The 23,196-nt window shown below is 37.5% G+C and overlaps 1 long non-coding RNA gene across 1 annotated transcript in view; it reads left to right on the plus strand.

The window, feature by feature from the left end:
• The window catches only part of LOC139037067 (uncharacterized), a 173,734-nt gene that overhangs the window by 72,029 nt on the left and 78,509 nt on the right, over positions 1 to 23,196 (plus strand). The gene's annotated exons all lie outside the window — the stretch shown is intronic.

Below are 23,196 nucleotides of genomic sequence, written 5' to 3' on the forward strand. Positions count from 1 at the left end.
GTATTTAAACATTGGTATTTATGTGGAATTTTAAGGTTCCCTGGACATTTTGCCTACAAGTCTTTTATCAGATGTATATTTGGCAAGTATTGTCTTAGACTCTCAGTTGATTATATTTGTGTGGGTCTATTGCTGGGTTTCCTATTCTTCCTCATTGATCCAATCACCTTCTTTTGCAAATACTGTGCAGTCTTAAATATTGTAGCTTTTTGGTAAATCCTGAAATTTAGTCTTGTGAATCACTTAACTTAGCTCTTCTTTGGTATTATATTGTTGTTGTTGTTCAATTGAGTCGTGTCCGACTCTTTGCAATCCCATAAACTGCAGCAGGTCAGGTATCCCTGTCCTTCACTATCTCCTAAAATTTGCTCAAATCCATGTCCATTGAGCTGGTGATGATCCAAACATCTCATTCCCTGTCACCCTCTTCTCCTCTTGCACTCATCTTTCCCAGCATCAGGGTCATTTAGTGCTAAGTCTTTGGCCTTTCTGTACAAACCTTTGAATCAGTTTGCTGATGTCTACAAAGATTACTGGGGTTTTGACTGAGATGATGTTGAATCTATAGATCAAATTGGAAAGATGTGACATTTTAACAGTATTGACTTCTTCAATGCATGAACATGAAATATCACACCACATACTTAGATCTTCTTTTATCTTCTCTATTTTTAAAGTTTTCACCTATAGATGCTGTACATATTTTGAAAGTTTATATCTGTGTAATTGTGTGTGTGTGTGGGTGCAACCATAAAAATATTTTTATGAAAGTCACATTCCAACTCGTCATTGCTGGTATATGGAGAAACAGTTGACTTTTGTATGCTAACCTTGTATTCTGCAAACTTACTATACATGTTTATTAGTTTTAAGAGGTTTTTTGAAAATATATTCTTTGAGATTTTCTACACAGATGATAATGCCATCTGTGAACAAAGACAATTTTATTTCTTCCTTTCCAATCGATATATTTTATTTGCTTTCCTGTTTATTGAATTGACTAAGGCCTCTAGTACTTTGTTAAATAGAAGTGGTAGGAGGTGACAGCATCACCTTAGCCCTGATATTTAAGAGAAAGTGTCCACTTTCTACTGTGATGAGTAATTGTGTGTGTCCATTTAGGTTCAAGGTGCTTAAATATTTGGTCAAACATTATCCTGGATGTTTCTGTGAGGTGTTTTTGAATGAGATTAATACTTAAATTGGTAGACTGAATAAAGCAGATTTCTCTCCCAAGAAAATTCCTCCCACCCGATGACCTGCAAACTGGGATATTGGCTTTTCCCTGCCTTTGTGCTCAGACTAAAGTGTCATTGCTTTTGGGTCTTGAGTCTGGAGTCTGTTGGCCTTTGGATGTGAACTGGAACATGGCTTTTCTGGTTTTCAGACTTTTGAACTTGGGTTGAAGCTAAACCATTGACGATTCTGGATCTCCAGCTGTAGATCTGGGACTTGCCAGCTTCCTTAACAGCATGAGCTAATTCCTTTTAAATCTGATAAATCTATCTTTTCATAAGCTATCTATCATCTATTTATCTCTGTCCACTTGCTAGTGGTAAAGAATCCACCTGCCAATGCAGGAGACACAGGTTTGATCCTTGGGTTGGGAAGACACCCTGGAGGAGGAAATGGCAACCCACTCCAGTATTCTTGCCTGGGAAACCCCATGGACAGAGGGGCCTGGTGGGCTACAGTCTGTGAGGCTGCAGAGAGTTGGAAATGACTGGCCAAAAAAAATAAAATAAAATAAAATAAATCATCTGTCTATCATCTATCTATCAACCATCTCTCCTGTTGACTCTCTTTGTCTGGAGAACCCTGAGATACACTACCCACCATTAAGTGTGGTGTGAGCTGTGGGCTTTTGATAGATGTTCTTTAGCACCTTGAGGAGGTTCCCTTCTATTCTTCCTTGCTGAGATTAAAAAGAAAATCATAAATGGATACTGATTTTTTTTCAAATGCTTTTTCTCTGACCACTGAATACATTTTCTCCAATTTATTTCTTTAGTTGAGTGGAGATAAGAGGACATGTTGCTAGGAAGTCTCAAGAAGAGTGATGTATAAACTATTTTTTGAGTAGTTCTCTTTGTTACCATTATGATCACAAACATTATAATTGTTCTTATTCAAAAGTTCAGAGTTTGTCACATTTGATAAATAGTTAATTCTTACATGATGGTTATTCAGAATGAGAAACACTGTTGCAGAACTATAAATAAAATGATCGCCCAAAGCATGGAATAAGAAGTAGAACCATGCTCAATATAAACCAAATATTTCTAAAGTTTGCCCAGATTTGCTTCTGAAGGTGGAAAATCTTTACCTCTCTCTTCCTCCATTTGATCCCTACTTTCAGATCCTAAGACAGAAGTTACTGTCATTAATATAATCTCTGACAGGCAGGGGCAGTAATTTAAAGGAGACTGGATCAGATTCACTTGCAAAAAAAAATTAAATTAAATTAATAAAATAAATATTAACCTCTGAAATGTTAACGCTTATGTTCTACCTATAGAACTCAATTGTTCTTCATTATATTGATCCCCTGGAATGAAAATGAACTTCAGTTTCAAAACCAGTGTGTGGGACACATTGTTTTGTTTTATTTTAAATTTGGGATTGAGGCCAAGGAGATGAAGATAAGGCTTCAGTAAGGAGGACTGGCTCTTTGAATGCCCAAAAGAACAGTTATGGCACTTAGATTGCTGTCTCTTTGTTCATATGCCTCGTTTCATGTTGGGTTACATGCTGGTTTTGTGAGACTATGTCTGTTTGCTCATTTTGTACCATTGAACATATTCTTGTGTAAGTTTCATGCATTCAGGAATAGCCTCATACACTTATCCATACAGGGAGCCAAAGATACAGAAAAAGTCCAAGACAGAATTGTATGGCAAATGAAGATGGAACTCTGTTAAATTCTGAGAAGCAAGCCATATTCTGGCAAAGTTAATTATTTTTCAAACTATTTAAGATATATCCTTCAGCTTTTCCTTTCCCCTACCAGCTCAAAGAAGAGAGGAACTAGATTCATTATTATGGTTCGGGCTCTTCCATTAATAGATATGCTCCAATCCTGCAGTGTCCAAAGGAAGAATGCCTTTCTGAAGAGGAGCTCCCACTGCAGTCCAGATATGACTTTTGCTTGATACTATTATCCTAGAGAGTCACCCATATTCTTCTTCTCATTGCAACTCCTGTGGCCATCCAGCCAAGCTAAGCAAAGTGCTTGCTGCCCATTAGTACCAAGGAAGAAAAGAAACAAGAAGAAGTTGAAGTTAGTATAAGAGACACTGAAATATACTTTTGCAAGCTTTATCTTTTGTGCAATAATTTTAAATTATATGTATTTATGGAAAACTTATCTATTAATCAAATGATCCAATACTCTCCCCAACATTTCACCAGGCAGCCATTTTTTTCTTCAAAGCCAAACTTTCTTCTATCAAAGCTATTTTAAAAAGCTAAAGTAAGCAATTTGAAATGTCTTACCCCATTACAGATTATTAATCATCATTTTAATGAAAAAGAGAAAGTGATTTTATGTCATGCCCCCAAATAGCCAATATTCACCTAGGATTCTGAAAGCTTAATTTGTCTACAATATTCATAAATGTCAAATTCTTCTTACTGGCTAACCTGAGAAATAAATGTTACTAATTAGAAATGGTTACATAGGAAAAAGTTGACTTACCTGTATCCAAATCTTTGTTCTACAGCTCAGCTGTGTGATCTTGGGGGAAAATGAACACCCTTTTGAGCCTTAAAGTCTTTTTCCTTCCTAACATGAGGACAATTAACACCTATATTGTAGTGCCCTGAGAATTAAGTGAAATAATTCATGTAGGATGCTTAGAATCACATGTTTTACACATAAGACTTCATTAAAAATTAAAAAAAACAAATTTTGCATCTTAAAACTGCAGAAAATTCTACATGGCCCAAATTCTTTCCTTTGAGGACTCAAGAGATAGCCTGGGGTCTTTACTTTTCTTTCTGAGTTCTCAGATAGAGTTAGCTTTCTTTTCAGGCTGAATTAAGTTCTGTTTAGTACAGAACCATATAGCATCAGATGGATTTGTTTGGAAGCAACTGAACCTCCATGTGCAGCGACTTTGATTCAGAAAGTGAATATAAAATGTGAAGAGTTGTGTTCAGGTAGAAGTGGGGCAGGGCTGCCTTCTAGGGATAGAAAAACAGCACACAGACGCACACGCACACAAATTAATTAATAAAAGCCCCAATTTTCTTTCCACTGTTGTACAGGCTAGAAAAAGTCTCAGAAACATCTATCCCAAATGATTTTTAAAATACCAGTTCTATAAAGAAAGCAGACCATGGCACCTGTATGTTTTCCCTTACAAAATTATACACAAGGTTTAATTAATGCATTTTGTAAATTAGCCTTGTTTCATTCCATCAAATCATATGCCGAGCACATACCAAGTTGATTCTGATTTTGTTTGTAGTATCCGCAAGATAATTTCAAAGAACCATGTGAAGATGAGTGTCTGTGCTTCACACGGTGAGTGCTAAAGAATTTTATGAGAAATAGCAATTGTGTTATGAAACATTTTATAGTTTACTATTGTTCATTAATCACTAAGTGATTTATATGAAACATGTTTATTTTTACTTCAATTAAATCCAGTTGACTAAAAACAAATATCAAGGTCAAACTATATTTTACAAATTTTAATAAAGCTATCTCTGGTCAGGGCTGATCCTCAAAACCATTTTCTTGTACTGTCTACATAAAACAAGACCTACTACTGTCACAGAAGGCATGTTGGTAGTAGGAAAACGATTATTTTGTGTTCCATATGACAATAAAAAGGCACATAGAAAGAAAGTAGGAAGGGTTATGCATGTGCCCTAAGTTAGTTTTGTGTATGTTAGAGTGTCTGGGTACACAGCCACAGGCATGCACACATATACATGTACACACAGACACACTCATCTGTATTCTCCAGAAGGCACAAAGCCTGCTACCACATAACTGTTATTTAATGAAGGTATTCTGAATGCACTGCAGACAATTATTACTGGTGTTATTATGGTGTTATTTCCGTAAGCACCAACATCCCCTCCTTGAGCTATGCAGGATGATGGAGCCGTCCATCACATCTGCCCTGTAGGCGCATGGTCTCCAGTCAGGAAACTGACAAATATGCTGGGACCAGGCAAAGGGGAGAAAGGTGGGTACCAGTCCTGGGCAGAGACAAGGAATGTATAATATCACAGAATCCATTTCAATCATCTTCGGTCCTTCAGTTTAATTTTGCTTTAATTTTACATAAGAATTGTATTGTTAGTGGATATTTGAGAAAATAGAAAAAGACAGAAGGAAAGAGGAGATGTCCCATTTTGGGATGTTCTTAGCAGCAAAGCATATGTATCTACTCAATGTTATGTGGCAGTCTGGAGGGGAGGGGAATTTGGGGGTGAATGAAGACATGTCTATGTATGGCTGAGTCCCTTTGCTGTCCACCTGAAACTATAAATTGTTCATTAATCGGCTATACCCTAATACAAAATAGAGAGTTAAAAAATAAAGTGTAAAATTTCTATATTTCAATAAAAATATGTGAATAAAAGAGTTAGATACACTAAGGAAAGTGACATACTCTGGAAACTGCAGAGAGAGCGGGACAAATATAAGCAGGAAAAACCTGTGGGTGTGACTGAAAGGTTATAGGAAATGTATGTTCATTTTCTCCTGGGAGTCAGGGGAATTACTTTAGAAAGCAATTCCTATATATGTGTTTGTTCGTATATCGAAAGACCCTTTCAGAATGTTCCTGAAATCGTATGAACTCACCCAGGGGTCAGTCAAGTTCAACATGGAGAAATATGTGAGTTCCCCTTAGGTCAGAGTGTTAAAATAGATAAATCTATTCAAGACATCCTCAGGCCTCTTTACAGGCTCCCCACACCTTTTTACTAACTAGGAGATTCTACTCAATCATTCATTAGATGTGTTATGTTCCTCTCTGCTTCCCTGATGTTCACTATACAAAAGTACAAACATTGATGAACACAACCATGAACATGCTGTTTGAGACAAAGGCTTATATATTTAAAAAGACAGGTTATATAAAATGCATCTGCATCCAAATGTTTAATTTTGCTCTCTCATGCCAGTTCTATATTCTTCAAAGAAGAAACAAATAAAAGCACCAGTCAAAAACTTTAAAAAAAAAAAATCTGTATTTTTCCTAGCCAGGAGCTTGTAATTGACTCATTGTTATGCCATGTAAATCAGGTCATTTGGATTAATAAATGTTTCTTGATTGCTGGGTGTTAGGCATGGTGAAGAGCACCAAGAAGCTACTTCTTTGAAAATCTTACTATTCTGGAAGTAGTGGTCTTGACCGAGGACAGGCTGATATTAGTTGTATCATATCAATGACTGAAATGTCTGCTGAGGTGTAACAGCATCATCATAGTAAGAGCTAAGATGTGAGGTGTTGGAGGGACAGGCATATTTATCCATCATCATTCCACCTAGCCTGATCCCATAGAGACTGTTCTGTTTTAGCAGATCACAACCCCCAAATCCTTACCTTTATGTTTTAAAAAAGGCTGAGGTCATGTCCATCAGGTTGAGGAAAAGATGTAAAAAAAAATTTTTAAGCAACATAAAACTGGCTTATGTGTTGTTGTACCATCTAAATTTCTTTTTGGAGTAAAGAAATGCTGTAAAGAAATTTAAAAAAAATTAACAGGCATTTTTGTGTTATCCTCAGCATTCTGCAGTGTTAGTACTTACTATGAGCTCCTTAAGGGTATGTTAAATAAATGAAAATTCAGGTGTGGCTGTGTAGACATACATAAGCCTTCCATGATGTGGTTGTGATTGACAGCCATTTCCTAATGTGGTCTTGCTTTCAATGTAGATAGACTCTCTATCTTGATGTCGTCCTCCCAAATCTATGATCATTCGGGAAGTTTCAACAATAAAAGTTCCACTTATCATGTCTTATGACATATTCCTTTTCAATTAGAGGGAATGTTTCATTAGAGTTTTTTGTTTCCATTCTACTCCAATATGATGCTTTCAGTAATGAGGAAGAAAGTGATTTGAATTGTTTTTCTAAACAATTCTAAAACTGAAAATCCGATCCAATCTGTATCTATGAAATTATTATGGTTGTTCTTGTTCTTGTTGTTCAGTTGCTAAGCTGTGTCTGACTTTCTGTGACCCCATGGACTGAAGCGCACCAGGAAATTATTGTTATCTTTTACTAAGTCTTATTTCAGTCTGTCTTTCATAGGGAGAGTTTTTTTAAAAATTGAGTGATGCAGAAATTGAAGGAAAATATTTCTTCGGAGGGCCCTCTATTTTATTTTTAGTCTTAAAATGTTTAATGCTAAATTATTTGAATTTTAATATTTTGAGACTCATTCATCATTGTCAGTGTTCTGGGGTTCATTTATGTTTGTTTAATATATATACATATGTAATGTTAAATTGCTTGTCTTTGAGAGTTTTAAGACATTTAGCAACAATATTTGAGTTATTTAAAATGACTAATCTTTTCTCTATTTCATTATGTTTGCTGTGTTTATTTCTTTAATTTTTTGTTTTGTGGTGTTTATCTTATTTTAGAAGAATCAGTTTTGGAGACTCCACATGGAATTCCTTATAATCTAGTGCATCGTGGGGTAGATTGAAATTCAACCAGTGTCTTACTTAGGTTTTATTTTACAAAATAAGTGGAATTCACTGGTAATCTTCAGAGTGTTTCTCTATACTGTTAATCAGCTAAACATAACCATCAATTATAAATGCAAATTTTCAGGGTTAAATTGAGTGTTCAGATGCTCTAATGTAGCTTTTATTGGCTGTACATTGCCAAGTCTACACAACACAAAATAAAGTGTTGGGTCAATATTTATTTTTGAATTGGTGCTCTACAGTGAGCTAATATGGGGGTAATTCAGGTCAAGAAAAAAGAAATAAGGGTGTTACAAATGCAATAAGAAGGGTTTTTTATTTGCGTATTTTTGCATGAATTATCTGGATTATGTCAACTGTGTAGACGTCTGTCTAGGAGTAGGATCTGAAAAGTTTATTCAAATGCTGACATTTGCAGAGAATAATATGAAGAGAGTACAGAAATCAGGAAAACATATTTTCATATGTGAGGAAGATAAAAAAAATCATGGAAATTTTAGATTATTTTTCATATGGTCATTCTTTGCCCACAATTTTCTGATGAAAGCCTAATTAATTATCCATTTTCCTATTAAAATTTATAAAGAAAAATAAGCAGAGCTTAATCATACAACCCACATTTTTTTCTTTTTTATCAACATCTCCAGAATAAGAATCATTTGTAAGCTTTGCTAGCAGTATACCATAGTGACAGGCTTCCAAACAAGGAGAAATAATTTATTAGCTCACAGTGTTTTTCCAGCCTTCCCCCCACCCAACCCTGAGGTGGTGTATAGGTGGTGCAATGAATAAATTAAGTGCATTTTCTGCCTTCTGCTTGGCATAAATCATTACTTTTCCAGGACCAAAGGGTGAGTGACTATTTGCATGACTATTCTGAGTTAAATAAGCTTTGTAATCAAGTAGAGTGTGGATTCCATTTTATATATTTATTTTTTGGCAAAATATTTATTTGTAAGATAGCTATAATGATTAAAATCATAGTCTATTTTGAAAGGAAGAAAATAATGTCACAAAAAAAAAAAAACAACCCAAACCAAGAGAATTAATCCATGTAAAATCAAATCGGTTTACTGGGTTTTAATTTAATGTAAAGATTTTTCCCTTTACTTACAATTACAGCTTTTACATGAAACATAGCATATCCTAATGTTATTTTTGTGATAATTATTGTGGCTAATGATATCACAACCTACAAAGAGAATTTTCTCCACAAAAACAGTTACACACATATAAAATGTATCTTATTTTATAATATGCTGTTTCATGTATTCCCAAGGAGACTGACTATTACTGAAGAATGTATTTTAATGTGGAACCACTGAGTTAATGTTTTAAGGGAAGACAATTAAAACACTAGTCAATGATGTGTATTTATACATTATATTTTATAGCCATTTTAGATCTTAATAAACTAAAACAAATGACAATTTTTCTCTTTAACGAAGATTTTAGGAAAAATGAAGATCACAGCCTTGTCTGTAGTTTCTTTATGCTCAGGGCACTGAATTAGAATTTTCAAATCAGAGCAACAGATGCAAACCATGCATTACTCCACAAGACAAGGCATATGCATAAAGGGTCTAGAACTCATTCTTGCTCATCAACCTTAAATCTTGATTAAATATGGAACAAAATGATTCTTCAAAAGTTTAACCAAAGGATGCAAAATGATTGGAAATAGTAAAAAGCAGGTTAGTTTAAAAATAAAGATGTTAACATAAATTAAATAGTGTGCATCCATTAAAGATGATATCATCGATGATAAACATAAGATCAATGGATGGTACCAAAGCAAGTTACAAAAATCACTACATATATTATAATATAACTCTTCTCAAATTTCATGGACTTTTAGAACTAAGTGTGGAAGGTGGTATACAAAGATTTTAATAATATTTTATTTCTCAGATTTAAGCTATGATGACCTGCTGCATGCTATATTTTCTAGTTGTTCTATAACAAGAAGAGCAGGCTTGCTTCAGTATTAAGAAACAATAAATTGCTTTGGAATGTGGAAGCACATACTAATTTTAGGCTTTTTTCTCACAGGTAAGTATCAGAAAGATTTTCCTGATTCAGTTCAGTTCAGTCGTTTAGTCGTGTCCAACTCTTTGTGACCCCATGGACTGCAGCACACTAGGCCTCCCTGTCCATCACCAACTCCCGGAGTTTACTCAAACTCATGTCCATTGACTCAGTGATGCCATCCAACTATCTCATCCTCTGTCGTCCCCTCCTCCCCCCGCCTTCAATCTTTCTCAGCATCAGGGTCTTTTACAATGAATCAGTTCTATGCATCAAGTGGCCTGATTACCAATATTTAATAGCAAAGTATTTATGGGGAGCAAACTGTAGTGTATTCATTTGTTTTGTCATCAATTCATTTATTCTGCAATGTACATCAGTCACTGTGCCTGGATAGCATTGAAATAAATAAGCGTTAAGTTACGTTTTCAAGGAGCTTCAAGTCTGACTCTGGTTAGGATGTTATTGCCTACTTTCATCGTATAGACACCACCATGTATCTGACTTTGGAGATTCCACTCCCATATATCTAACTAGCATAGTATGAAAAAAATTAACTTTTTCAGCATAGTGAGACCCAAATAGCATTAAAGGACAATATGTGTGTAAAAGTCTGTGTGTACTTGAATGCATTCTTTTTTTGTGTGATTGCTCTGGGTCTTTGCTGCTGCTTGAGAGTTTTTCTCTAGTTGTGGCGTGCAGGGGATCCTGTCCACTTGCAGTGCATGGGCTTCTCATTGCCGTGGCTTCCCTTAGTGTAGAGCAGGGGCTCTAGGCACCCGGGCTTCGATGGTTGGGGCTCTCTGGCTGCAGAGTGTGGGCTCATTAGTTGGGGGTCACAGCTGTACGGTGAGTTTAATCTGCTCTGCAACACGTGGACTCTTCCCAGAACAGGGATTCGACCTGTGTCCTCTGCTTTGGCAGGAAGATTCTCACCCAATGTGCCACCAGGGAAGTCCTCTTAAAGAAGAACATCAGAGTTGTAACAAACAATTGTATAGAAAGAGTTCATAGATATGGAAAGATTAGAAAGTGTTTTTCCTTGACCTGGTGTTGAGATATTATTCCAGAATCCATGAAGAGAAAGCTTCAGGAAATAACAGGAAAGAGAGATAATAGGAAAAAAATGGTAAGACAGAACAATTACTTGTATGTTTTTATACTTACTTTATTTGCCAACCAAAGATATTAGAATTCCTTCTTAGAGATTTATTGATAAAGTATAAGAAAGTGTCTAGAGTATGTTGAACTAGATATGCTAAGGTGACTACATAACTAAAAAGCACCGTGTTATCAGTGTTTAGTAGATAGGGAAGATTGTGAGTTTTATTTTTTCTTCTAAATAATTTAACTTTAATAATTTTCTGACATTTCTATTATTACAATGAAGGATACATAGAACTGTATTTCTGAAAAGCTTGTGATTTTTTAGTTCTACGCTGTAATATCTTCCCACTAAGCGCTCTCTGGAAGATTGCCCTGGGTTTGGTGGAGGCATGGTGTGTTGAGTACGCACAGACCCGAAGCGAGGCTGAGAGCCTTCCAGAACAGGAGCAGAAGGGCATCTCGTCTAAAGGATCCAACCGGTGAAACAGTGGTCTGCTGCAGAAAGCCACACTCTGACTGCCATGCTTAGTTAGGGAGTGTTCAAAAGGAGTTTAGAGTTGTGTTTGTTTGCTGATGTTCTTTTTTTCCTTTTTTGGAGAAGAGGTATGCTGCTCACATAATAAATACTGGCTGTTGTTGGTTAGTCACTCAGTCCTTTCTGACTCTTTGTGAGACCATGGACTGTAGCCCACCAGGCTCCTCTGTCCATGGGATTTCCCAGACAAGAATACTGGAGTGGGTTGCCATTTCCTTCTCCAGGGGATCTTCCCAACCCAGGGACCAAGCCCACATCTCCTGCATGGCAGGCAGATTCTTTACCCACTGAGCCTAAAGGGAAGCCCTGTCATTCTCTTTTATTATAACAAAATATGTAATATAGATCTGTGTCCTGAAAGTCACGTAATCTCCGCCAGGAGAGACCGTATACAGAGAATTTAAAGGAGACATCTTACCTCCAGAATGAAATCCTAATTAAAACTGAACTACAATGAGCCATTTGCTTCTGATCCGGAAGGGACATAGAGAAAGTCAGTTCCACTTTTCCTGACTTCTCCTGATTCTTCTTCACTTAAGAGCAGGAAGGAGGTATTGGAATTAAGAGACAAAATCTGGGACTTTCCTGGTGGTCCAGTGGTTAATACTCCAAGCCTCATCTGCAGGGACCATGTGTTTCATCCCTGTTTGGAGAGCTAAGATCCTGCATGCCACGTGGTGCAGTCAAAAAATACAAAAAAAAAAAAAAAAAACTTAAAGAGAGATGGAATCTGAAGGGTAAGCAGACTATAGGATTTTTTTCTGCAAATCCTGTATTTCCCTTCTCAGTCACATAAATATTTCACTCTTAAGTCATATAAAGCAGTAGGTTTCCTCTTGTTTATAATCTAAACATTTGGTTAAATAATAGAAATTTGACAGTAAGATTATCCTTTTTTTTTTTTTTCTGAAAAGGATTTATATTTTTCAGTTGTTAACCTACATGTTATTTTCACAATGCAATTGTACCTTTAGTGATTCTCCTTGTTTGGGGAAAAAACAGTAAACTTTTATCAATGAATAACGATATAAGGAAAAAATGGGATACATTAAAAAAACTTGCAATTTGTACAAAGAGGCTATATTTTGAAAAGTGTTGCTAATCTTACCATCAAATGAGAGATGGGGCACTTTGTTAAAATTATGGGGAACATCTCAAGTACAGGGCATTAGTTTCGACTTTGCAAATTCATTGGTATTGAAAAACTGGCTCCTACTTGTGATCTTGGGAAAATAAAATGTGACATGGATTTGTGAACATATTTGGGGCCAACCTCCTTGAATGAAATACCAACCCCTGGCTGGATTCTGATTGGACTGGAGTTGAGAGTGAGGGCTGAGGTAGGGGTCATGGTGAGCATGGGAGGTCATGTCCATGTGGGTTGTACTATGGGGACAGTTTAGGGGTTTCAGACAGGGAGGAACTTCATAGCAGCTGGTGAGATGAAAGAGTCCTAGATGCAAAGATGCTGGGACATGAGGATTCTGTTAAAAGTCATAAATTGATTTTCTGTGAGAGAAATGGAGATGTGGATTCTTTAAATATTTCTGACGGCAGGACCAGGTATCTTGCAGTTCTTTGAGCAGCTGTGTCCTGTGGGTTCCCTTGGTGTTGAGTGCTGGCTAAAGCACCAGACCTCTTTCAGAGGATGAGATCTGTCTTCTATCCAAAGCACATGATACTGACTCAGATGAAAATTGCATTCATCCTTGCTCAGTTTTACTAGTTGGTGTTGACCAGGTTTTTAATCTGGCCATAATGTATATCATTTTTTAAAATAATTATTGGAAAGGTAATGCTCTTTGTTTCCTAAAGTTAAGACAATATCAGAGAATAAAATGGAAAGGCATAACCAAAATTCTATCACTCTGAGATAACATTTGAAAGACTAGTATGTTTCCATCCACTTTTTTTCTCCTGAGGTAACACAGACACACACACTCAAACACAATGCATGTACACATACTTTCATTGCCTTAAATATATATATATAATGGCATTAATCTTCTAAAACATTCTTTTAATGGTGCCATAGCATTTGATCCACAAAGCTTGGTCAAAGAGATTTTCTTTTTAATATTTTATTTTTTTAAGATTTTAAATATGGACCATTTAAAAAATCTTTGCTGAATTTGTTACAATATTGCTCATTCTATGTTTCAATTTTGGTGGGATCTCAGTTCCCTGACCAGGGATCGAACTCACAGCCCTTGCATTGAAAGGCTGCCAGGGAAATCCCCGAAGAGGAAATGTTGAGAAAAACAACTAGAAATGGAATTTTTCTTTCTGATTCTTATGAATCAATTTATCAAGCCTCAGTGGTGTTTATTTAAAGACTTTTGTATTATGCAGTGAGCATTTCTCTGTTGTGTCCAAGAGAAAAGACAGCATCATTGTTTTTCCGAAATGCCCGACTGAAATCAAGTTAGACTCTGTCAATGGCCCTCCCCTCATCTACCACTTGTTAACCATATCAAACATGGAAATGAGTTTAGTTTGGCATAACTCATAATGTCATTTGGGAAGAAGGCAGAAGGAGCAGTGCCAATGTTAATGTGCACTGTGTGAATAATTTACTTTAATTTCAATTAAAGCACCAGGAGGAGGTGTAGGAAACCTTTCCTGTGGCTGCTCTAGGCTCTGGGATTTAACTTGGTTAGCAGAACAATTTAGGTAGCTTAGGGACCTAAATGTGGAGCCAAGATGGTGTGGGAAGGACACAACATAAATAGCAGGCTCCGCAGTAGGAGAATGAAAAGCTAAAAGGAAAACAACAGAGCAATTAGACTGGGGCTGTACATTAGTAATCTTTATGAAGGGCAAGTGAAAGAGAAGGATGAAATGGGTCAAGAGGTCCATTGGAGAGGTGAGAAGAGATGCGATGGGTAGAGAATCACAAGAGAATGCTCACCTTGCCTTTGTAACTCAAAGATTCAAGGCTGTCCCTGTTTGTTGTGGAATTTTATCTTTGTTAATTATCTAAAACTTTTGGCTAGCTTGACTTAAACAATCTCCCAGAACATTAACTATCATCTTCTAGGATAACTAAGCAGATGGGGTCATATTTCTAATTTTATAATCTCTGTGCTTATTCTTCATTAAGTTTTTTAAATTTTTAGTGGAGGATAATTGCCTTACAATATTGCGTTGGTTTCTGCCACACATCCACATGAATCACCACAGGCATCCGTGCGTCCCCTCCCGTCTGAGCCTCCCTGCCACCTCCCACCCCACCCCAGCCCTCCAGACTGTCACAGAGCACGGGATTCGAGCTCCCTGCATCACACAGCAAATTCCCACAGGTTATCTAATTTCACATATGGTAATGTATATGTTTCAATGCTCTTCTCTCAGTTGTCCCACCCTCTCCTTCCCCAACTACATCCACAAGTCTGCTCTCTATGTCTGTGTCTTTCTTGTTGCCTGCAGATAGGTTTGTCAGTACCATCTTTCTAGATTCCTTATACATGCATGAATATACGACATTTGCTTTTCTCCAGGTTTATTCTTATTTTTAATTAACTTATTATAATTGGAGGGTAATTACTTTATTCTTAAGTGTTCTTCGGCTGTCTGTCTTTCCACTCAGAACTACGCTGATGCTGGAGTTGATGTTTACCTACACACTCTCTTGGCCTAGACAGACCCAACCAGATATGGACCTTTCTCTTCCAGTACCTGCAATGCCTTCTATTTAGGGCAGCTTGAAATCTTAAATGTGCTACCGGTCACTTTCTTATGTCTTAAAAATTGATCTTAAAATCATGGGCAATGTAAAGACACTTAGCCTGCAAATGTCCAATCAGGGGCAAAGCAGATGATGTTCCAACCATTTTCAAAGATTGCAGTACAGAAATATTCAGTGATGTGCCCAAGATGATTTAGTCAATAGAAAATGAACTGCTAATAAAAGCCATGACCCCCAAGTCTCCCATTACTTTTAACCTCCTCAACCTGTCTACCCCTGCTACTGAATGAGATAAGATACAAATGATGAAGATTACACAGAGGTGCAATTCTATTAATTTAGGATATAATTTATGCACAGGGAATGCTGTTACCTAGTTTTGAAAGCAAGAACAATATTGAATATACTTGAAAATATTTTGAATACTGGTTAATTTAAATTTTAATTGACATATATTTGCTGTATACATATAATTTATAAGTATAAAATATATAAATTTTCCTATATTAAAAGAACAGCCTCACCTTTAGTCCTCTATCATGGGGCTTAGCAAACTCAGACCTTGAGCCAAGTCTGGCCCATCACCAGTTTTTGTCAATAAAGTTTTATTAGAAAATAGAAATATGCATTCCTTTGCATATTTTCTGTGACTGCTTTCATGGTAAAACAGGATGAACCTAGAACCTATTATACAGAGTGAAGTAAGTTAGAAAGAGAAAAGCAAATGTTGTACATTAACACACACACACACATATATATATACATGGAATCTAAAAAGATGGTACTGATGAACCTATTTGCAGGACAGCAATGGAAATGCAGACTTAGAGTATGGACTTATGGACACAGTGGGGGAAGGAGGGGGGATGAACTGAGAGAGTAGTCTGGGAACATACACATTACCATATGTAAAATAGATAGTGGGAATTTGTTCTATGATGCAGTGAGCTCAAACAAGGTGCTCTGTGACAACCTAGATGGGTAGAATGGGGTGGGATGTGGGAGGTGGGAGGGAGGTTCAGAAAGGAAGGGACATATGTCCACCTGTGGCTGATTCATGTTGATGTATGACAGAAACCAACACAATATTGTAAAGCAATTATCCTTCAATTAAATAAATAAATAAATAAATAAAATAAATAAATTTTAAAAAACAGAGGAATTATGTGATTCAACAGAGGGTATATGGCCTCCAAAGACTGAAATATTTACAATCTGTTCCTTTGACAAAGAAGCTGGTTAAACCCTGGGCTTCCACTTTGGACTACATACAGAAATTCAAGTGAGGGATAAAATTACTAAAACATCTTCCACATATCATACAGTCAGATATTACAGAGCACCTATTATCAACCCGGAGTATAAAAATGATGGAGCCCAAATCCCCAGTCTATTAGAATGGGACAGATTCAACTAGAAATTATCAGGAGATGCTTTAATAAGAATAAATGGGGAAAGCAGAGTGTTTGCCTTGTGTGGTCAAGGGAGTTGTAAAATAAGACCCAAAAGACAAGAAGACCTGAGTTGATCTAAACAGAGGAAAACATCTAGTGCTGAAACTGTATTGTGCCTAATTTTTTTGCAAAAGGTCTAAGCAAGAGAAATATCGGTACCTTTCAGGTAAGAGACTCTGGTTGTGGAGCTGGCACTGTCCCCAGTCAGCCAGGTGAGGGTCATCAGAATCTTGACCTTCTTTTTCTATTCTATATAGAATCTTGACACCACAGGCTGGTCCAGGAAGTCTCTCCTCCGTTACACTCACTCCTCTCTTCTTCTCAAGCCTATGACTAAGACTCCACAGTTCAACCAGGAATTTCTGAGACTCAAAATAAGAATGCCAGCCTCCCTGTTTGAAATGTTGAAGCTTTACATGAAATTTTAGAGCCTCCAAAGACCACATGGCTGGCTCTCTTTGCACAGATGATTAATCGTGGATTTTTATGGCCTGTTGTTCTTCGTGTACTTGTTTGACTCATTTTCATGGAATGCTTTTGTCTAAAGATGTGCAGAAATCATCCAGTTATTTTCGAATGACAAATGCATGCATGGTTTATTCATATATGCCCTTAAATTTAAATATTCAAAGGTTTCAAGTAAAAAAATCTTGAAAGAATCAATTTCGCTGCTTTTCACTACATTGAAGATCCCGTCTCATACCCTTCGCTCCTTAAAAGTTGATGTATGCATAGCAGTGGTCCTGGTTTCGTACGGAATCATCACCTGGCTTCATCTGTTCATGCCTATATTCAAGAAACACATCTTAAACAGCCTCCAACGTAATCCTCAATCCTCTCATCCCCCAATAATGAGTTTTGAAACTTTCTATTGAGATGAATTCATCCAAGAACATCTGCTTCATTTGCTCTTCTTTTTTTTAAATTTTTTTTAAAAACTAAATTCAATTTAAATGTTTTTTTTAAATAATTATTTTTGGAGGTGCTGGGTTTTTGTTTCTGCGTGCAGGCTTTCTCTAGTTGCGGCAGGCAGAGGCTGCTCTCTGGTTGCCATGTGCAGGCTTCTCACTGCAGCGGCTTCTTTTGTTGCTAAGCACGGGTTCCGGGTGCTTGGGCTTCAAGACTTGTAGCATGTGGCCTCAGGAGCTGTGGCTCCCAAGCTCTAGAGCAAAGGCTCAATAACTGTGGCTCCTAGGGTAGTGCTTCGCGGCATGTGAGATCTTCCTGGATCAGGGATCAGACCCGTATCTCCCGCACTGACAAGAAGGTTCTTTACCACTGAGCCACCAGGGAAGCCCAGCTCTCCTTTTAAAATGCAATTATTCCTGGGCAGAGAAACCAAATCCTGTAAGTAATTAGCAAGTCTCTTAATTGAGACTTGATAGAAGTGTGCCGTGTGGTTACAGAGCTGGGCAGGAGGAACTTGGGAAACTCCAAGTGTAAGGATAGAAGAAGAGCAAGTGGATCCTTAATCAGATTTTGTGTCTAAGGTCAAAATCTACAGAGTAGTAACCACAACTCCCTAGAAACCAGTGATCTGAAGAGAAATATCCTTTCTCTCTCATGTGAGAGTGTCCAGGGTGAGAATATGGGTGCATTGGATTGCAGTCATATAGGACTCCTGCTTCTTGCATTTTGTTTTTATACCAGTTGCATATTGGAGAAGCGCGGATACCCAGGTTAAAGTGGTATAAAGCACTTGCATTAAAAACGTGTTCCCCTCACTCCAGATTTCTAGTTTCTAATGCTTCTATTTTTCCCTTTCTTTATTCTTTTGAAGTGATTCCATACTCAAGTGGAGAGAAAGGAAGCTCTACTTCCGGGGAGGGTATATCTCCATTTTTTTTTCTTGGTATTTGTGATTATTCTGTAAGGAAATCTGCATTTTATTTCCATTTATTTATTTATTTATTTATCCTGATGCTGGGAAAGATTGAAGGCCAGAGGAGAAGGGAGCAGCAGGGGATGAGATGGTTAGACAGCATCACTGCCTCAATGGACAGTGCAAACTCTGGGAGATAGTGAAGGCCAGAGGAGCCTGGCACGCTGCAGTCCATGGGGTCACCAAGAGTCAGACACGACTGAGCCACTGAACAACAACAACATTTATATATCCTGTCACTTGCTTATGTCAACATTGACTTGTGAATATTTATTTTATTCACTGGGCTATAATCCAATATTTTACAATCCTAGAGTGTAAGTGGGTGGGGACATAAACTGATTTCACAACTATGTAAAGGTAGTAGAGAAAAGAGAAAGATAAGTTCTGATAATCCTAAAAAACCACAACCATAGAAACTACCATCAAATAATCACCTCCAAAAGGAAAGAACCCATCTCTGAGATGCATCTTCAGCAAGCAATATCCGAAAATCTGGATAAACTGGGAGAGCAATCGTTTTTGGCTCCACATTGCAGGTAAGTTCAAAACAGGGAATGGGGCTCTCCTATGTACTTCTAGCTTAGTGACAACACTGATGCCCTGTTGTGTTTTTAATTTGTGTTTACTGATGGTTGGTAATTGAATGTCTTTTAATGTGGTGGCTTGCCATCTGTATATCCTCCTCCTTACTGAAATGTTTCTTTATGACTTTTACCCAATTTCTAGTAGGACTGACTGGTGTTTCTATCATTGAGCTTTGAGAGTGTTTTATATCTTTTATATCAGTTCAGTTCAGTTACTCAGTCGTGTCCGACTCTTTGCGACCCCGTGAACCACAGCACACCAGGCCTCCCTGTCCATCACCAACTCCCGGAGTTCACCCAAACCCATGTCCATCGAGTCAGTGATGCCATCCAGCCATCTCATCCTCTGTCATCCCCTTCTCCTCCTGCCCTCAATCTTTCCCAGCATCAGGGTCTTTTCCAATGAGTCAGCTCTTCACATCAGGTGGCCAAAGTATTGGAGTTTCAGTTTCAGCATCAGTCCTTCCAATGAACACCCAGGACTGATCTCCTTTAGGATGGACTGGTTGGATCTCCTTGCAGCCCACGGGACTCTCAAGCATCTTCTCCAACACCACAGTTCAAAAGCATCAATTCTTTGGCGCTCAGCTTTCTTTATACTAATTCTACATCGGATACATGGCTTGCAAATATTCTCTCCCAGTTTATAGTTTGTCTTTTCAATATGTTTTTGATACAGTAAAGAATTAATTTTGATAAGATTCAATTTATCAGTCTTGTTAGTCTCAGGTGTATGGCAGAGTGGTTCAGTTATAAGTCACGCTTGTGCTTAGCCTCTCAGTAATGTCCAAATCTTTGTAAACCCATGGACTACAGCCCGCCTTGTCCATGGTATTTTCCAGAAAGAAAACTGGGGTGGGTTACAGTTTCCTCCAGGGGATCTTCCTGACCCAAGGATCCAACCTGCATCTCCTGTCTCCTGCATTGCAGGTAGATTCTGTAGAAAATATCCTCTTTTCCTTCTCTTATTGGTTTCTACTTTGAGTTCTTTATGGTCAGAGAATACACTCTACATGATTTCAATTCATTTAAATTTGTAAGGCTTGTTTTATGGCCCAGGATATGATCTACCTTGATAAATGTTCCATGTGAACTTGAAAAGAAAAAGTGTGTTTGTTGTTACAGTAGAGTACTGTGTTCTTTCTTTTTGGCATCCAGAGTTTCAAATGAGAAATTTGCTGTCATTAAAATTGTTTCATAAGGTAATTTGTCATTTCTCTTTGGCTACCATTAAGAGTTTTTTCTTTGTTTTTAGTTTCTGGAAATTTACTTATTATACAACTTGCTGTGAATCTGAATTAATTCTTTAGGGATTTTTCTTACATTTTTTCAAACTGTGTTTTCCAACAATTCAGAAAGTTTTCAGTCACTACTTCTTTACATATTCAGCCCTGTTCTTTCTGCTTTCCTTCTGAGATTTAAAGAAATCTACTGTTATCTCACAGATTTCTGAGGCTTTGTTTGTTGTTGTTGTTTAGCTGCTAAATTGTGTCTGACTCTTTGAGACACCATGGACAATAGACTGCCAGGCTCCTCTATTCATGAAATTTCCCAGGTAAGAATACTGGAGTAGGTTGCTATGTCCGTCTGCAGGAGATCTTCTTGACCCAGGGATCGAACCTGCGACTCCTGCTTCGGCAGGCAGGTGCTTAACGACAGAGCAACCTGGAAAGCCAAGGCTTTGTTTATTTGTGTTTCTTTAATTTATTATTTTCCCTCTGTTCTTCAGATAGGGTGAATTCTACTGATCTGCCCTCAAGTGCTCAGGTTTACTGATTCTACTCATGCCATGAAAATCTCCTTTCATGTTTTCATTCATATGTGTATTCCTTTTGAAATGCAGTGTCATTTTAAAATACCTATTTACAGTGACTATTCAATAATTTCTGCTGCTGGATTAGCCTGCTCTGAAATTACCATTGTCTTTCATCATAAGTTCTTACAAAAAGTACTTAACAATATTTGCCTAAAATAAGATAGACCCAGTTCCCAAAGGTTAGTTCTTGTCCTAGGAAGAAAAAAAGCACTTGAGTTGCACCCCCACCCTTTTCTTTTTTTAACAGATATTGTACTGTGATGGCAAGTAAAAGTGTGTGCCTTGGGGCTACACTGAGTCTGGGGGTTGTCTAGACTAGAGACGGTCCTACTATTTTATGATTGTACAAGATAATTGTCTGAATCATCCTTTGCCTGAACCAACAACGCTCAATGTCACCCTCTCATTTCCAAAAGGCATCTTCTATATTTTCCATCTTCTCCAATAAAATGGTAATTTTGTAAGCTCATTTTTGATTTCTCATCTGCTCTTCTCAGCATTTTGAGTAGACGCCCACTGTCACTTTGACCAAGAATAGGGTTGAAATTCTGGGGTGATAAAGTTTTAAACAAGTTAATCTCCTCTCCCTGGATTTCATAGAATTGCTTAGTGGCACAATTATATTCAGTTTCCAAAATTAGATATAATCATTTTCTTCCTTGTAAAGGTTAATAGACACTTAAAAGCAACAGCAAGTGATTGGATAGGCTTCTAAATTTGGGATTCCAAGATCAAATAATGTGGCTTCGTGGTACACAAAAATATTGAAATATTTTCTATTTTGATGTTACACCTTCCATGCACGAGCTGGGTCCTGAATTTATTTATTTAAAGAAGACCACTCTCATGAACTCTAGACTTATACAATCAATTGCTTTTTTGACTACCTCCAAAAATGTTGCATATGCATGCTTAGTTGCTCAGTAGTGTCTGACCCCATGGACTGTAGCCTCTTTCCACAGGATTTTCCAGGCAAGAGCACTGGAGTGGGTTGCCATTTTCCTCTCCAGTGGATCTTTCCAACCCAGGGATCAAACTTGAGTCTCCTGCATTGGCAGGCAGATTCTTTACCACTGCACCACCTGGGAAGCCCCAAATATGCTGGCTACCAAGTAAGTAGAAATAAAACTTAGCAGGTACCAATAAAACCCTTAATATACTTCTAGACTACTTGGCTTCCTTCAGTTTTCACCATCTCAATTAATGGGTTATTCTTCCTCTATTTCTTCAGATCCCAAATTGAATTCCATCTGCTTGTTTACCCCTAAATTTCTTTGTGGCATCAATAAGGTACTAAGAATCTTACATTTCTCCTTCTCAACCTCCCCTTTTTCTTGCTCTTCTCAGCTTAAAATATGTGCACTGGATCATTTTGCAGCCCTACCCACCCTGTGTTTTGTTAACTAATATTTTATCTCTAAGTTGCCTTTGCTGTACTCTGAAAAGAAAACAAAATGTAATGCTATAGCTTCAGGTGAAAATAATTCTATGCGTCCAGATCGCCTGTGATCACAAAGCATGATAAACTTCTTAGAGGCAAAGTTTAAAACATCCAGCAGGCTTAGATTTCATGATTAAATTTTGAAGCCAAACATTTCTATTTCCTGTGAAATTTTAGTGTCCTTTAGAGTTGGAGCATGTTTGTTTTGTTAAAAGCAACTTTCCCTTTGATTGCTGAAGCGTTTCATTCTCTCTATAAATGTTATAGCAAATCTACATACTTTATGTTTTCCATTTTTTTTCCAAGAACAGTCAGCAAAAATTGTGTTCTCAAGTGCCCCGAGAACAGGGGCATTGATCGCTCCAGTTGGAGTTTTAGGCCACCTTCTTCTTGTCACTCTCAGCTGTAATTTAAGATATCAGCTCTAAATTATTTAGCAGTTTATAAGTATAAATAATTTACCAGTCAACAACTCAGGCGACAGCCCATTAATCAGTCTGCGAATGTGTGCACTGATGTCATGCTGCGGTCTGTGTCGGGCTGAGTCTTGATGAGGTCCATGTGCTCAGAGGCCCTCTCCTCCCCTCCCTTCCCTAAGATGTGACCTGTCTTGCTTGCAGATTGAATTAATTGGGGCTCACATTGACAGGTGCGCTCAAGAACTCTAACCTCCAGAGGTGGGACCAAACTTTGTTACAGGAGCAGGTGCAATCCTGGCTTTGCTACCACTAACTGATTATGACTGCATTGTGGCATCCCCAAAGGATATGTGTGGAGAAAATGAATTAAGGAATAGCATTTTACCAGAAAGGTGTGATTTTCTTGAACTAAAGGATGTGTGGTAATGTTGAATGTTTATTTTTATCTTCTTGTCTAGGTGCTTGGTTTTTAAGTTTTGACTGATCATTTTTTCAGGAACTACATTTCCTTTCTCCATCTGCGTGTTCTAATGACAATGTGGCAGTTTCTTTCCA

The sequence above is a fragment of the Odocoileus virginianus genome, chromosome 2 (genome assembly GCF_023699985.2).
Source record: "Odocoileus virginianus isolate 20LAN1187 ecotype Illinois chromosome 2, Ovbor_1.2, whole genome shotgun sequence".
Classification (NCBI taxonomy): domain Eukaryota; kingdom Metazoa; phylum Chordata; class Mammalia; order Artiodactyla; family Cervidae; genus Odocoileus; species Odocoileus virginianus.